General features: G+C 38.1%; 1 protein-coding gene across 11 annotated transcripts in view; it reads right to left on the reverse strand.

The window, feature by feature from the left end:
* Positions 1-16,208, reverse strand: part of LOC129777510 (histone-lysine N-methyltransferase 2D) — a 578,056-nt gene that overhangs the window by 149,769 nt on the left and 412,079 nt on the right. The window lies entirely within an intron of this gene.

Genomic DNA, 16,208 nt, shown 5'->3' on the forward strand with positions numbered 1-16,208 from the left:
TCGACGGATTGGCGGATTGAGGGATTATGATCCTATTTTCCATAACATGAAAATGTCCTGTTGTACCATGCGATTTAATGGAAGAACCATGCCTTAAAACTATGGTTGCTTTTTACCAGATATCATACTTTTCAAACATTTATTGGCCTTGTTGATGGGAGAATTGAATGAATTTCTATAGCGTAAGAAATTCGAAGGAAATCATATTTTGTGTCTGCCTGACAATATCACACCGATTGAATGGATTTTTTTCTACGAAGTGGACAACATTTATATCAGATTATTAGGCCATCTACACACTAGGCAACCTAAGTTGGAAAGCAACTTAACGAATCTGTCAAAAAAGTTGAGAACATGTGTAATCAAATGGGAGCATACACACTAGGCAACTGGCAACTTTGGTCGGACCAACTTTTTCGATTCAACTCAGCATGTCGAGTCGCGCGCGATTTGTGTCGGCAACCTTTTCGTTCAATTGATGTTGACATTTCGGTATTTGTCAGTTGCAATACCAAACATTGTTTCCAAAATTGAATTAGTTTACAAAAACACGAATGAAATGTAAGGATTTTACTCATTTGATATACAATTTCATATATTGTTTTATTGTTTTCAGGTGAAAATATTACGGAGCAAGACCCAGTTATTGTGGCGGTCGCTCTTCATACATTCGTGTGTATGTATGGATTCGGGGTAGTCGGTCACTTTAAAAACAATGAATCAGATCGTGAATTACGAGAGAGCACTCCGGTAAAAACATTGTTTCATTAAATAACTCGCAGCTTTCCTGCCTTCTAGACCCGCATGACATGATTCACTAGAATGATGCATCTTCAATTAACACCGGATCTACGAATGAAATAGAGGGAGAGAGAACAGAACCATAGCTGAGCACAGTCCCGGTGATGCTTCAATGGATGCTGATTTAACCACTACCGAGATCATGTCGGAGGTGATACATGAGAACATTACGGCACTACTGCGAGAATTTAACAAACATTCGAATTCGCTAGCGATAAAATGTTCAACATGAATGTTTCAATTTCATCATTTGTTTTTGTTTTATGTGAAATATTATTAAAGTCGCCTGCCCAAGAGCAACACGTTATATTTTCTTGTCTTTTTCATGCAATCACTAAATTTGTAGTGATGATGATTTTCTGTTTCATGCAGTTGATATGAATATTGGACTGAATTGGAAGCATTTTTCTACACAAATGTTGTACTATAAAGCTGCTCGTTTTTATATCAATGAGAGTGTTGAAAAGTTACGTATATATTGATGCTTTTGATTTTATTTCTTTTCGTTCGAATTAAGGAAAAATCTAAGCAAAACAGATTTTTTGAAAACAAACTGTTTTATTAATAATTCGCTTTCCATATGATTTCCTGGGGTAATTGAAGAAATGACATCTCAGCTAGCGTAATGACGTGTGATGCATGATGACGGATGAAAACTTAACGATTTTATCACCTTTGAGTTGCCTCAATGTGCAGAGCTGAGTTGGAGATCCGATTGACATCGCCAACATAGATCGGGTTGCGGTTGCGTAATGTGTAGATGGCCTTAGATGTGGACAACGGGAAAGTCGGAAATCTTTGATCTGGAATATAACAACTTTGATGATAAAAATTTCTAAAAATCATAAAGAGTTTCGATTGAGCAGTCATCGAGTACAGTCGCATTCGTCGTGGCTCCGCGCTCTTGTACAGGGTTTTCCATTTCGGGCTTCCGAAAGTATACAGCCCTGCGCTGACAACCGTTTGACATAGCTGTCAATCAAAGCGTCATATTGTTAGTTGAATGTCTACCATTTTACAATATGGATCGTTTTAGCATCGCACAACGTGTTAATTTTGTTAAATTATACTATAAAAATGATGAAAAACCGGCAAATGTTTTTCGAGCATTACGGACGGATTTTGGTCGTCATGGACGGCCTACAGAGCACACAATCGCTAATGTAGTGCGTAAATTCGAACAAACTGGATCCGTAGCGGATATTGTGAAACCTGTGCATCATCGTAATGTGCGTCCGGCCGAAAATATTGCTGCTGTTGCTGCCAGTGTGAAGGATGACCCGAATGTTTCGATTCCACGGTGTGCTCAGCAATTGGGCTTGTCAAACACATCATTGTGGCGAATTTTGCATTTGGACTTGCACCTACATCCATATAAAGTCCAACTGGTACAAAAATTAGAGCGTGGTGACCATGGATTGCGTCGGGCATACGTCGATTAGGTGAACGAACAACAGCAGCAAAATGGTGAATTTTCGCATCAAATTTTCTTCAGCGATGAGGCACATTTCGAGCTCGGTGGCTATGTGAACACCCAAAATGTCCGTATATGGGGCTCAGAAAATCCACACGTGATTGTTGAGAGGCCATTGCATCCGCCAAAAGTCACTGTTTGGTGCGCATTATGGTCTGGTGGAGTCATCGGGCCGTATTTCTTTGAAAATGAGGACGGCGAGACGGTAACTGTGAATGGTGAGCGCTATGGCCGCATGTAAACCGAATTTTTTGCCACAAATTGAAGATATGGATATGGATGACATGTGGTTTCAGCAGGACGGTGCCACGTGCCACACAACACGACCGAACATGGCCATATTGCGAACGTAATTTGAGGGACGCATAATTTCGCGTTTTGGTGATGCCAATTGGCTGTCCAGATCATGCGATTTGAACCCGCTAGACTTTTTTTTTGTGGGGATATGCGAAAGACCGTGTCTATGCCAACTCTTGAACATTTGAAAGACAACATTCGAGAAGTTATGACCGAGATACCGCCCCATATGTGCCGAAAAGTCATCGAAAATTACCTGTTCCGGATCAAGGTGTGCGAGGAAGCCCTAGGTGAACATTTGAATGATGTTGTATTTCACACATAATGGCATAAACCAAACTTTAATTTGAAATAAAATTTTCATCGAAATTCGAATTCTAAGTGTGTTCTATTTCAATTTACTTTCGGAATTTAAAGTTGGAAAACCCTGTATAGAGTGAAACAAAATGGGCGCTTTCGCTCATTTTGCTTTGCGGGTGTTGCCAACTATAATTTAAAAAAAATCAGAATGAATGAAAATAAAAATCAGGATTTGGTTGTCCGAAAAGTTAATGTCGATTTTCGGGAAAACAAAAACATCATTTTCAATCAAAGCATTATAATTTAATTTTATTTCCATAGTTCTGTTTCACAATCTTTTGCCATCTTTCACACAACTTAGATATTCTATCCTCCCAGAACATGTTTGCTTCCTCGTCGAAAATTGCTGCGAGTCATACATGTGAAAAACAGGTTGCTTGGTAGTAGCTCATAATACAGGATCCATTCCAAATCCCACCAGAAACAGAGTAAATCTTCGGGCGAAAACCGGATATGTAAAAGAATTAATAAGCATGGTATAAATCCTCGTGGAAATGCTAGTGTTTCGCCTGACATTTTGATCTTTTAAATTTTTCCGAAAAACCTACAAACCTAGTGATCTGCAGTCAATTGCAGAGAAATTGATATTCAACTTTTCACTGAATTCATCGTCCATGCTTTGGAATGAATCTTTACTCAACAAATGAGGAAAGCATATCTGCAGTGGAAGACTTGTTGAATTGTTCCTAATTTTCATGATATTTAGTACAGTTATAGATATATTTACCATAGCCCCACAATTCCAAATTCTACTATTCTGATTCTACTTTTTATCAGACGTACAAATTACATATTAAATCTTTTTATATTGACTGTGGATTCAAAAATTTTCTCTTGAGTAATTTTATACTCTGAAACGTATTCCTACATCAATAACTTTGGGTATACATCTACATACACATTATCCTTGAGAAGGCAATGTTGTTCCTCAAACTTAATCTTGTTTAGTTTCATAAATTCGTCAGACAATCTGGTTTCATGAAATTTTCTAGCACTGTTTTGGGAAGCCACAAAACAATTGAGGGTAGAGATAAAAAAAATAAGTACAGCTATGTGTCTAGAGAATTTAACTTAATGTAAGATATATACAAGTGCGAACCGGAGAACTATCATGACAGAAAACTTTGGCATGGAAACAATTACTAGTAAATGAAAATCGATTTCTCTTCATGAAAATCACAGATAATCAGCTGCCAAAACACACTTAATTAAACTCGAGCGAATTCAGTATCTTTGTCTCCGTATTGCGTTGGGATGTATGCCCTCAACGCATACCATGAGTCTCGAGGTTTTGGCAGGCCTACTCCCACTAAAAGATCGCTTCAATTTATTATCTCTTCGGTTCTTCATCCGGTGTAAGGTCATGAATCTATTGGTGATCGGAAATTTTGAGCGGCTGATCGAGCTAAATTTTCACTCCGGATTCATGAGTTCATATCATGAATTCATCTCCATGCAGGTTGATCCTTCTTCGTATATTCCCAACCGTGTTTGTTTCCCTGACTACATCAATTCCTCTGTGCATTTTGATCTGTCCATGAAGCAAGATATCCATGGATATTCAGATTACCAACGATCGAGGATCGCTCCAACGATCGTCGATGAAAAGTATGGGGGTATCAATTGTGATAATATGTACTTTACTGATGGGTCCACTATAAACGAGTCCACAGGATTTGGAGTGTTCAACGAATTTTTTAGCACCTCACACAGTCTTCAGAATCCTTGCTCAGTGTATATTGCTGAATTGGCAGCAATTCATTGGGCGCTGGACAGCGTCGCCTCACGACCTGTTGAACACTATTACATTGTAACGGATAGTCTTAGCTCTGTCGAAGCTATCCGTTCAGTGAGGCCGGAAAAGCACTCGCCGTACTTCCTTGAGAGAATACGAAAAATTTTGAGTGCTTTATCCAGACGCTGTTATGTCATTACCTTTGTGTGGGTCCCTTCTCATTGCTCAATTCCGGGTAATGAGAGGGCTGACTCATTAGCAAAGGTAGGTGCGATTGAAGGCGATATTTATCAGCGTTAAATCGCCTTCAATGAATTTTACTCTTTAGTCCGTAAAAATACCATCGCTAACTGGCAACGCAAATGGAACGAAGATGAATTGGGCCGGTGGCTTCACTCGATTATCCCTAAGGTTAGCCTCAAACCGTGGTTCAAAAGTCTGGACTTGAGTCGGGACTTTATTCGCACCTTCTCCCGACTCATGTCCAATCACTGTTCGTTAGACGCGCTACTCTTTCGTTTCAATCTGGCCGGCAGCAATATCTGCGTTTGTGGCCGAGGTTACCACGACATCGAACACGTTGTTTGGTCGTGTGAGGTGTATCTTGTTGCCAGATCGAATTTAGAGAACTCCCTTCGGGCTAGAGGAAGGCAGCCCAATGTGCCGGTGAGAGATGTGTTGGCTCGGTTAGACCTTGATTACATGTCCCAAATATATGTTTTCCTTAAATCTATCGATGTTCGTGTGTGATTATCCTTATATCCTTATACCCTCCATTTCTTCCTTTGTGAGTAATTGGTCCGCTTGCTATAAACAGGAGAATGAAATGTAAATTCACAACAGATGTACGAATAGATTTAAGAATTGAGTGTGTGTGATTATCATCATTGTAATAATTTCCTTATACCCCATCCTTTTCCTGAGAAAAATATGTCACCCTTTCAATCTCGTGTGCACCGCGAGTAATCGGTTTCCCACATTACAAACCATAGATTTAAGAAAATTGTTCATATATATAGTTTTAAAAATATATTTAAGATTTCGGCTCCTTTAAACTTATGTAACTGAGCCTGTAAAAATAACGAATTTATATAAAAAAAATATATAAATTACATGATTTAGATATATAAATCTGATACAAATGGTGTGCAAACATGATGTTCACAATATTTGTAAGTGTTATAATCTAGAAAAGATCTGAATACGGCCATCTGGTGATTGATTTAAAGTTAGCTCAAATGAGGGGCGCATTGACACCAACAGAAGATGTATTTTATAATCCTTTAAAACATGTGAATCCGTAAAAATATACTATATAACTACTGTAAATCATGGAAAAGACAGTTTTGTTTATATGTTTCGAAACATTGGAATACCTGTATCGTCAAAGGTGTGCTGAATTTGAGCATTCAATAAAGTGGCCAAACATGATCATATTTTCGACTGGACAAACCAAAATCATTTACCTTATATTTATTACAAATAATGCAAATAGTACAACAATCAGGAAAAATCAAGATCATTTCAGAAAAATCAGGATAAATTGAGTGTTCGTCAGGATATCGGGAGCATGCTAAGAAGTCTGGGAAATCCTGAAAAAATCAGGAAGGTTGGCATCTCTGGTTACAACATAAAAAATGAAAAAAATCTCTGTTCTCTGAACAGCGAACGTAGAAAAGTAACTATATGAGCACCGTTTCAATGGTTTCTTATATCCATCTATTAGGAAACGCTAAGTGATGAGACACTATCATGAAAGGCATGTTTGGACTCTACAAAGAGTGTGATTCAAATGTTGATTTAGCTTGTAGCACATAATACTGATAATTGTTGATTTCCGAACGATGTATGAAAGCTGTATGGAACTACGTCTGTTAAGCGAACAAACAGTGATTTTTAGAAAACGTTTTTTCAAAATTGCTCAAATGTTTTCGAACACCTTTTAACCTTGTAATACTTTCGATGCACATATTTAACACCTATTTTATTGTTTCATCTGAGTTGTGCTTACTTTAATTAAGATAAACGTATTAGCGTTTTTTTTTGTTTTCGAAACACTATAAATAACACAAAATGAACCCCAGCTTAAACTACCGACGAAGAAAACAAATCGATATAATTCTTCATTACTGCCAAGCACTGCAGCTTGCTAAGAATGGTATTTTTCCAGGAAAATCATGAGTATCCCATCTGAGAGAAGAACGTTTCATACACCATTCAAACCGTTCTCGAAGCCACTGTTTACCAACCAATGATTTTTTCCATTACTAGCTAGCTAGCTAGCTAGCTCATGCCAAGACGCCACCGACGAAGGTGCAATTTTTATTCATTATCCCCCGTAAAGTACGCCAACCAGAGCGATGATAAACTGGGCTCTCCTGTGTACAAGTCAAAAGCAACGATTATGGGTGCTATTCAACCGGTCGTTTGAACTAAGTCGACTTCGAAAACGAAAACAAGCAGAAAAAAAATAGAAGGATAAAGAGATGGGACCAATTCCACCCAAACGAATGTACTAGCAGCGCGCTAGTCTTTAAAGTGTTCCCACAACGAGTCGGTCCTCAACTGGTTCGGTGGTCACATCGGGGTACTCCATAAACTCGTTTTTCTTCCATCGTATCGTCTAAGCGGCTGCACCACTCCGAAGCGTACCATCAACGAATTACGGACGGGGATGCTAGTTCAATAATATAATCATTGGATCTATAAATTGCTTGGACAATCTCGACGGGGCCGAATGATGCTATGAGCATCATAGATGCAGCTCTATCGGACGTTTTGATGCTAACAAGCGATGGGTACTGCATAAATGGATACTTCTGCAAAACTGCAAGGGGTTCGAGTGCTCGGAAAAGTCTGTCATTCTTGATAATTGTCGGAAAATACAGCAGACAGCTGTCGGGTGGGGTCGTCATCAGTCGTCCTTCCAGGCAGCAGTGCAGTGGTTTGCCAACAAATGGCTCGGCCAACGCTAGGGCTGTTGAGAGGGCCATTCGTCCATAACAATACCGATGGATTAGCTTATTCCCCGGTTGGGTTTGTTTCTACCGGGAGGTACATCCAATGGAGGACTTATTTGAAATAACAGAAAATGTTTGTCGAATTAATTAATCCATCGATGACTTATGCTTAGCAGTTTCACTCTATGATACCCATCCTTGTTTTCGCTGCATCAGATGCAGATTATGGCTCATGAATTTGGAATAGTGCTGTGACTTAACATATTAATTTGTTTATTTATTATCAGATGGATTGAAATTTTGTAACTGAAAAAAATCACCAGAACAATTTTCGTGTTCGCCATCAAACTCTTTGAATGATGAGTGTTAATCCGTATACTCATCTGTTACATCCATTTTCTCCATCCTGTTGTGGCCCACAGATTCTCTCTAGGAACCAAATCTGGGTTCCGAGCAGATCCGATCGATTCGATTCGAAGGAAGCCTTGATTTTTTAGCAGCATACTTCGGATTATTGTCCTACTGAAAGTTCTTCCCTAATTCCGCTTAAGAAATATCGCAATTTGTTATTGATGATGTTGATGTAGGTTGTTATTATTCCGTTGATTCTAACCAAGTTTCTCACTCCGTCTCATGTCCCACACTATCCTAGTTCCTGGTCCTTTTTCTAAATTCCACGAGTAAACTTCTCATCAGCTTTTCGTTGTGATGCATCGTCCATATAATAATCCACTAGTATCTTCCGGATGAAAATCAGGGATGACTGATGAACTATTCTAGCAAATGGTTATTCTAATTGAGGTGTCAAATGAAGACAAATCTGCCTCTTCATTTTACCACTTCTACTCCATCGTGCCATGAATCTGCGTACCTGCGTACACAATCTTATTTTAACGTCCATATGAAGTGAAACGAAAACATGATTTCTGATGCAAAAAACAGGAAGTGGGTCATATCTATGGTATAACCGCAAAGGTGACGTAGGACTATTGTTGATTTAGAGATCATTTGTTTGAAGTTGAATCTGAATTCATTCTGAATGAATGAATATTTGAGGGACTTCGAAAACGAGAGCGTTACGTTGGAGGCACAAGGTTTTATGCATCCAATATTGGATACGGAAATATCCTACTGATGGGGAAGAATAATTTTCAGAAGCTTTCCTGTTAATTGCGATTGATTGAAAAATCACAAAACCAAATGTATTTGATTGCAGTGTTATATGGATAGAAAACATTAGAATAAACTATTTCGCATCAATGTATTTTTCAATTCCCAGGGGAACTGGCAGAGTATTTTTCAGCAACGATTAGATCTTTCCGAAATTTTCTTGATGCTGAATGGCGTCCAAACGAAAATATTCCTTTCAGTTTGGTCTGTAAAAAACTTTTCTGAACTCTTATCCATCAAATTTGGAGCCCTGAGAAGGGCAGTTGATTTTATGCTAAGCTAATAGCACGCTCTCCTCGGATACGATGGGCCAGCTGGATGTCCTTGGGCATAATGTGACGCGCTTTGCGTGGATAGCACACAAATTGTTATTTTCGAATAGGCCTCCTGCAGCATCATTACCGCGGAACTTTAGAAGCGCAAATCGGTTTTGAAGTCCTGAGCAATTCCACCAATCAAATGCTGCAAAGGTAGATTGAGGATCAGCAATTCGGTCGACTTCTGATAGCGACGAATTTCATGCAAAGTTCCCAGTCGATAGCGATGTGGTCACACTCCCCACGGCTGGTGCACTTATCCGAGCTGCTTTCTTGGTGCCTTACCACCGAAAGACTAACGAGCTGTGTGCTTGGTCCCACACAAACGAGTCCTCACGGTGCGAGAGTAGAGTAAGAAATGAACGAAAGCAAAGGAAGCGTCATTTTAGAACCATTAAAGGTATAAAATGTAAACCCCACCCTTATTATATTCGTAGCTTACTCTGAGAGAGAAACGAATAACATCGAAGTAAGTATCTTCTTCTTCTTCAATGGCACTAACGTTCCTAGAGGAACTTCGCCGTCTCAACGTAGTATTACTTGCGTCATTTTTATTATTTGTGTGGGACCAAGCACACAGCTGGTAAAGGACCACGAAAGCAGCTCGGATAAATGCAGCAGCTGCAGGAAGTGTGACCACATCGCTATCGACCGGGAACTTTGCGTGGAATTCGTCGCTATCAGAAGTCGACCGAATTGCTGATCCGCAATCTACCTTTGCAGCATTTGATTCTTGGAATTGCTCAGGACTTCAAAACCGACTTGCGCTTCCAAAGTTCCGCGTTTATGACACTGCAGGAGGCCTATTCGAAGATACCAATTTGTGTGCTATCCATGCAAAACGCGTCACATCATGCCCAAGGACATCCAGCTGGCCCATCGTATCCGTGGAGAGCGTGCTATATTAGCTTAGCATATAATCAACGGCTCTTTTCAGGGCTCCAAATTTGATGGATAAGAATTCAGAAAAGTTTTTTGCAGGCCGAACTGAAGAAGCATTTAACGAAAATCGTTGTGTCGATGATAATTCGATACCGATAGGAGCCATGGATATGGATTTGATAATGAAGAATATGAAATACATGACATTATGTAATGAATATTTCCCCATATCGAAGAAATAAAATTATTTGTGTACGAATTCCGCAATCGATAGTCGACTCTAATTTGCGCTGGGTAATTTCCTCGGAGGACTCGATTCCTCCTTTGAGCAATAATAATCTCTTTCTGGCAAAACGAAGTGGTATGAATCACATTATTCGAAAGATAAAATGAAGATGTTTTCTGACAATTTTCTTCAACCTCCAAACATCTCTTTCTCCCGTTTGTCGTTTTTGCGTTCGCTAATCCTTTCGCACAACACACATTTCTCATTTGAGAAATTGTTGAGTAAACATCGTTTGCCAGTGCCCGTAGAGCGGGAATTCCTCAAGATTCATTGCACCTCTAATAAATTGCCGAAAGACGTGGTCTTACTTTGATTGCACTTGATTGAAAAATCCAAAACGAAATGTATTTGGTCGCAGCATTATATGAGTAGGAAGCAAATAATTACTCGAAAATTACATGATTTTGGCGATGTGAAAATTTTACCGTTTTTCATGTTATGCATCCAATATTGGATACGAAAATTATCTACTGACGGGGAAAAATAATAGAAGCTTTCCTGTCAATTGCGATTGATTGAAAATCCACAAAACCAAATGTATTTGGTTGCAGTGTTGTATGGATAGAAAACATTAAAATAAACTCTTTCGCATGAATGTATTTTTCAATTCCCAGGGGAACTGATATGCAACGAGAGTTCCGCGCGTGTATGTGTGTGTGTGTGGCGGCTGCTCCGATGTTTCAAGTGGAACCGTGGCATCACTCTCCTCCTGATGGATTCCCTTCTGGCCTAAAATGTACAAACAGGCTCTTGGTAACACCGTTCATCAGCGCTTTCATGATAAACGAAGTTAGCTTCATCACAACAGCGACAACATGCTCCAGTCGCTGTTCAATTATAACTGAGTGGGTTTACGAGCGGCGCTCGCTTATATACCGATTGGTGGTTTCAATAGCCTGTTTTGAAAGCAATTTTAAGGCTATTGAAACAAGTTTTTGTATGAAAAAGTAACAAGTATATAACGCGTAGACATTTTATCTTTCGAATGAAGTGTTTATCATACCATTTCGTTCAGTTGTTTAGGAGCTATTAACGCTCAAAATCTCGGTCTCCGGCGTAACGCTTTCGTTTTCTAAACTTTGATTTTACACCCCGGTATAGAAATGAAAGACGTAGTCCTACGTCAAAAAGTAGATACGCCATTAATGGGCGGCTCCATTGTTTATCCACCATGAACAAAGTACGTAGAATAGAAGGTAGTCTCCTCCCTGCTTTGTTCAAGTAGTGGTAGGCAAAGAAAAAAAGCAAAACATTGTGATAAACCATCGATTGAATTCATATAAATTCGAACATTCTTGAATTTTTTTAAATTGTAACAAAAGAACTGTCTCAAAATATGTTTCCAGGGGATGAAACAACAGTTTACTTAATCATTTTAAAATTAAAAACAGTGAAATTGTCGCATCTGTATTATAAAAATAACGCAAAAAACGATGAACAAATGTGTGGAGAGGTTATATCGAAGCAGTGTCGTTCCTGCAATTGATAATATGATGAAAGATGAACACTGCTGATTTTTTTGTCTTTCATTGAAGCGTCCATCATGAATCATCGCGACGCTTTCATTGGTCTCAGTTTGGAGTGTTCAGCCGTAGTGGGGCCACTTAAGGGACCAAACTGGCGTTTCTGGAAAACGAGAAAAACATTTCATCCATCCCGGGTCATCTTCCGAAGTGATTGCAAATAAATATTTTGCACTTTCGCAAGAAGTGAATGTATAAATTTGGAATTTCGTATGAAACCATTGGAACGGAACGTTTTGGAAGATCCAAGAAGCGAATGCATGGAACAGCTGAAAACATCTCCGATTAGTTTATCTCATCACAATTAATATAAAACACACTTACCTCCAGTACGAAGACGTCTTCTTTGCTGATTATAGGTTAAAACAGTATCCCCAAAAGAATCCGGCGAAAAATGAAGCGAACAAACAAATATGTTTCGCGTATCGAACGAGCTTTTGTATTCGAAAAAGTTTAACCATTTCCGTCTCAACAATTTGTTGGTCGGAAAGTGGTGGAAAGTTATCCGACTTTCTTCAAAATTTTTCTGCTCCGGCATCGCGGGACATTGCACTTCGACATATTGCTGGAGTAAACAAATACTGTTCAGTATGAAATCGATTAAAAATCCAGGGGTTAGACATCAATTGAATATAGGCTACCCAAAATCAAAATCAATATGGCGTCATTTATTTATCGACATATCATTTACGAGAATTGAAATCGAAAAATGCGCTGCTTTATATTAACTGCATGAGCGATTTTCATATTTCGGTTTCACATGGAGGTGTTCACATTTAACATGGAGTTTGAAGTTGGCCACTATTCGACTATATAACCGGACCGAGTTGTAAACAACAGTAATTGATAGAACCAAAATGTCAGTGAACCGCAGCAATATTGGGTTCACTGGCAATATGAGGGATTTGACGTTTTAGTCGTACCCCTGAAAAAATCACATCAAACCTTACCTGCAGTGAAAATGCGATACACTATCGTGATTATCGTCGGCTCGACCTACGATTTGGTCACTTTTTACGATTTTTTGAACTTTTAAAAACAAGAAATATTGCAAAAACTTCCGAGCATCGAACAAATTGAGGATTGTTTATTACTATCTTCTTTGTGTGCGCGCTCCGTGTGTATACATACGTAATATAACTTACCTTCTATTCTACGTACTTTGCACCATGAACTCAAACATCGATATATGCACAACGTAAATAGAATACCAGGTATATTACTCCTCGCTTTTTTCGTGTAGTGGTAGGTAAAGAATAAAACCAAAACGTGATTTCAACATGACAATTGTGCAGTGTTTTTAAAATTAGCTTCTTTGTATTGGAAAGTGTGTGTATCACACAAACGATGTAATATGCCCGGTATTATATTCACGTAAAGGGTGGAACGACCGTTTAGAGTATGTTTACTCTTAAATTAAAAATTCATTTTTTTTTCCTCATGAAGTTCATACATTACATTATGAAAAAAAAATTGGGTTAGTTCTTCTGCGGCGAAAAAACGAATGCTCGGCCCTTCATTTTCACATGCTGCATCAGATTTTGTACAGTCGATTTGTCGACCATCTCAGCTGCTTCACGCCAGTTCGCGTTGAATTGCTGCTCGCTCTCGACGACTTTTTTTTGTCTCCCGTTAGTTCCGCTTTACGATGGCCCAGTATTGTTCGATCGGTCGAAGCTCTGGGGTGTTGGGCGGGTTCTTATTCTTAGGCACGAATTGGACGTTGTTGGCCGCATACCACTCCAGGGCCTTTTTGCCGTAGTGGCATGAGGTTAAATCTGGCCAAAACAGCACGGAACCCGTTTGATGCTGCAGGAACGGCAGGAGTCGTTTTTGGGAGGACTCTTTGACGTAAACTTCCTGGTTGATGGTGCCGGTTGTTACAAAAATGCTGCTCTTCTCTCCACACGATCATATCGCCTGCCAAACCAGATATTTCATTGCGAATTTCGACAATTTAATGTTTTTAAATATCTCTGACACCTTGCCCCTTCCCGTCACCGTGTAGAACTCTTGTCCCGGAAGCAGGTTAAAGTCGGTTTTTGACGTATGTCTCGTCATCCAATAGAATTTGGTCAACATCGTCGTGTACAACTTCCGTGTCCTCGTTTTGGCTGTTCGACAATCGGGATGCGGTTTCCTACATTTCCCGGCTTCCGAGTTGTGGTCAACCTCTCCCCAAACACTCTAATCATTTTAGATACCGTCGTTTGAGGTAAATTGAGCTTTTTTGCTAACTGATTATGCGACAAAAGCGGAAATTGTTGGTGCGCGTGCAGAATTTTTAAACACCATTCCTCTTGCGTGCAGGCCGTTTTGACAACTGAAAACAAAGTAGGCACATCATTCTACACACCTGTGCCAACAAAAATAGAGGTTCACATTTTTTTTCTTCAAATAATCCATTATGTGATTAATGCTACGTTGAAGTAAAGCACTTTTTGGTTGTCCCACCCTTTAAAAATGAGTTCAGTCTGGGGAAGTCACTTCAGTTTGCCGTGAAGTCCATTTGACGGTGAAGAACATAATGGGAGCTTTGTTAGAATAGCTAACGAGGGGAGGGCCCGAAAGACTGTTGATTCATGTTGACGGAGAACTGCTGGAAGAAGTAAAAACTCATTTCCAATTGAAAGCGACGACCGATGGCTTCATAGTCCCCTGACTATCCTTCGTTGAATATGAAAAATAAATTTAAAATCTCAAAATTGTTTTCCGATTAATTTTTTTTTAAATTTGCTTGATATTAAACTTGATAATTAATGAAAACATGAATAATTTCCTACATTCAATTATTTAACCAACATTTTGTAGATCTTATAGTTTTTAAATTAATATTTTTCGAAAAAAAGATGAAAAAAATCAAAATTAAAAAAAAAACTCACAAACAAAATCTATCAGACCTACAAAATTTTAGTCAAAGAACGAAATGTAGGAATTTTTTTATGTTTTCATTTGAAAATATCAAGCACATCGTTGAAAAAACATATTTTGAAAATTCAAATTTATTTTTCTCAAAAACATGTTTTTAAAAATTCTGAAAAAAAGATATGATTAGCCCATACATTTTCCAACAAGTCGCCCATACATCGGAAGGTACTTTAACAGGGAAAAAGTTCTACGAAGTTCTTTAAAAAATTACTATTAATGTTTAATTCGTAACGTTTGTATGTATAAATTATCGCGATTTACATGCTCTGCTAACTTTTTTTCTATTCAGAAACATTCAGAAACATTTACACACAAAAATGTTACGAGTAAAACATTATTTTTTCAGGCCCCTATATTCCAGAAACTATGAAAGATAGAAAGATGACGTCTTCGACGACAGTTCATATCTTAATAAGATTTAAAGCTTTGTCGAATACTCTATTTTGCTATCCTGACTTTAAACAAAATTAGGATTAGTTATAGTTTTTTTAAAGAAAACATGAAAAAGTAGTTAGTTAGAAAAACTTTTCCATTGAAAAAGTGCCCATATTCCAATGTATGGACGACATGTTGGAAATTGTAAGGGCTATTCATATTTTTTTTAAGAATTTAAAAAAGAATAAATTTTTGAGAAAAATTAATTTTAATATTTTAAATAATTTTTTTTGAGCGATTTTTTTTTAATTTTGGCATTTTTTTTTAAAATTTAAACATTTTCCTACATTTCGCCCTTTGATCCGAGTTTTCAAGTAATATAGTTTTTAAGTTATAATTTTTTTGTAAAAAATCAAGAAAACATTCTTTGACCTTTCACAAAATTATTCTAATTCTTTTTTGAATATTTCAAGTATGCAAAGTTGCTTAAAAGACCCATGTGTTTACACCCACAACGTTCCGCTGCTATCTAAGAAGATGCTGCCAGCTCCTAAGACGAGTTGGCATGAAGTTCGTCTATGACGAAAAATCTCCCTACCAGAGCGGGAATCGAATTCGCAAACCCCCGGTAAATTGTATGCATGACTCTAATCACAAAGACACTGGAGCCACAATTTGTGCTCCTCGAATAGAATTTGAAAATATCGCTTCGGCATTCTAGTCAATTTTAGTTTCTATTTCATGTCATGTTAAACGAACATACTACCCTAATGTTTCTGAATCCGGACGGCTTTTTAATACGGACACTAATTTATTATATTCAATATCATTCCAAAACCCTAACATCTTTTACAAGTTGAATTAATGCGACTGATAGTTAATATTGCTACAGTGAACTAAAAAAAGGTTTTTTTTTGTCAAAAACCGACTTTTCAGATGTTAATCCGCCGATTTTTTTTTGACAATTTTTTTTTTGAGAAAGTAAGAAATCTCGATGCTTCGTGCAATTATAAGACATTTGGCATGACAAAAATTTGAAAACTTCGATTTTCGGTGATTGTAAAACATAAACATAAAAACATAAATTTTAACGTCTGCGA

This window comes from Toxorhynchites rutilus, chromosome 3, assembly GCF_029784135.1.
Source record: "Toxorhynchites rutilus septentrionalis strain SRP chromosome 3, ASM2978413v1, whole genome shotgun sequence".
NCBI classification, from domain to species: Eukaryota; Metazoa; Arthropoda; class Insecta; order Diptera; family Culicidae; genus Toxorhynchites; species Toxorhynchites rutilus.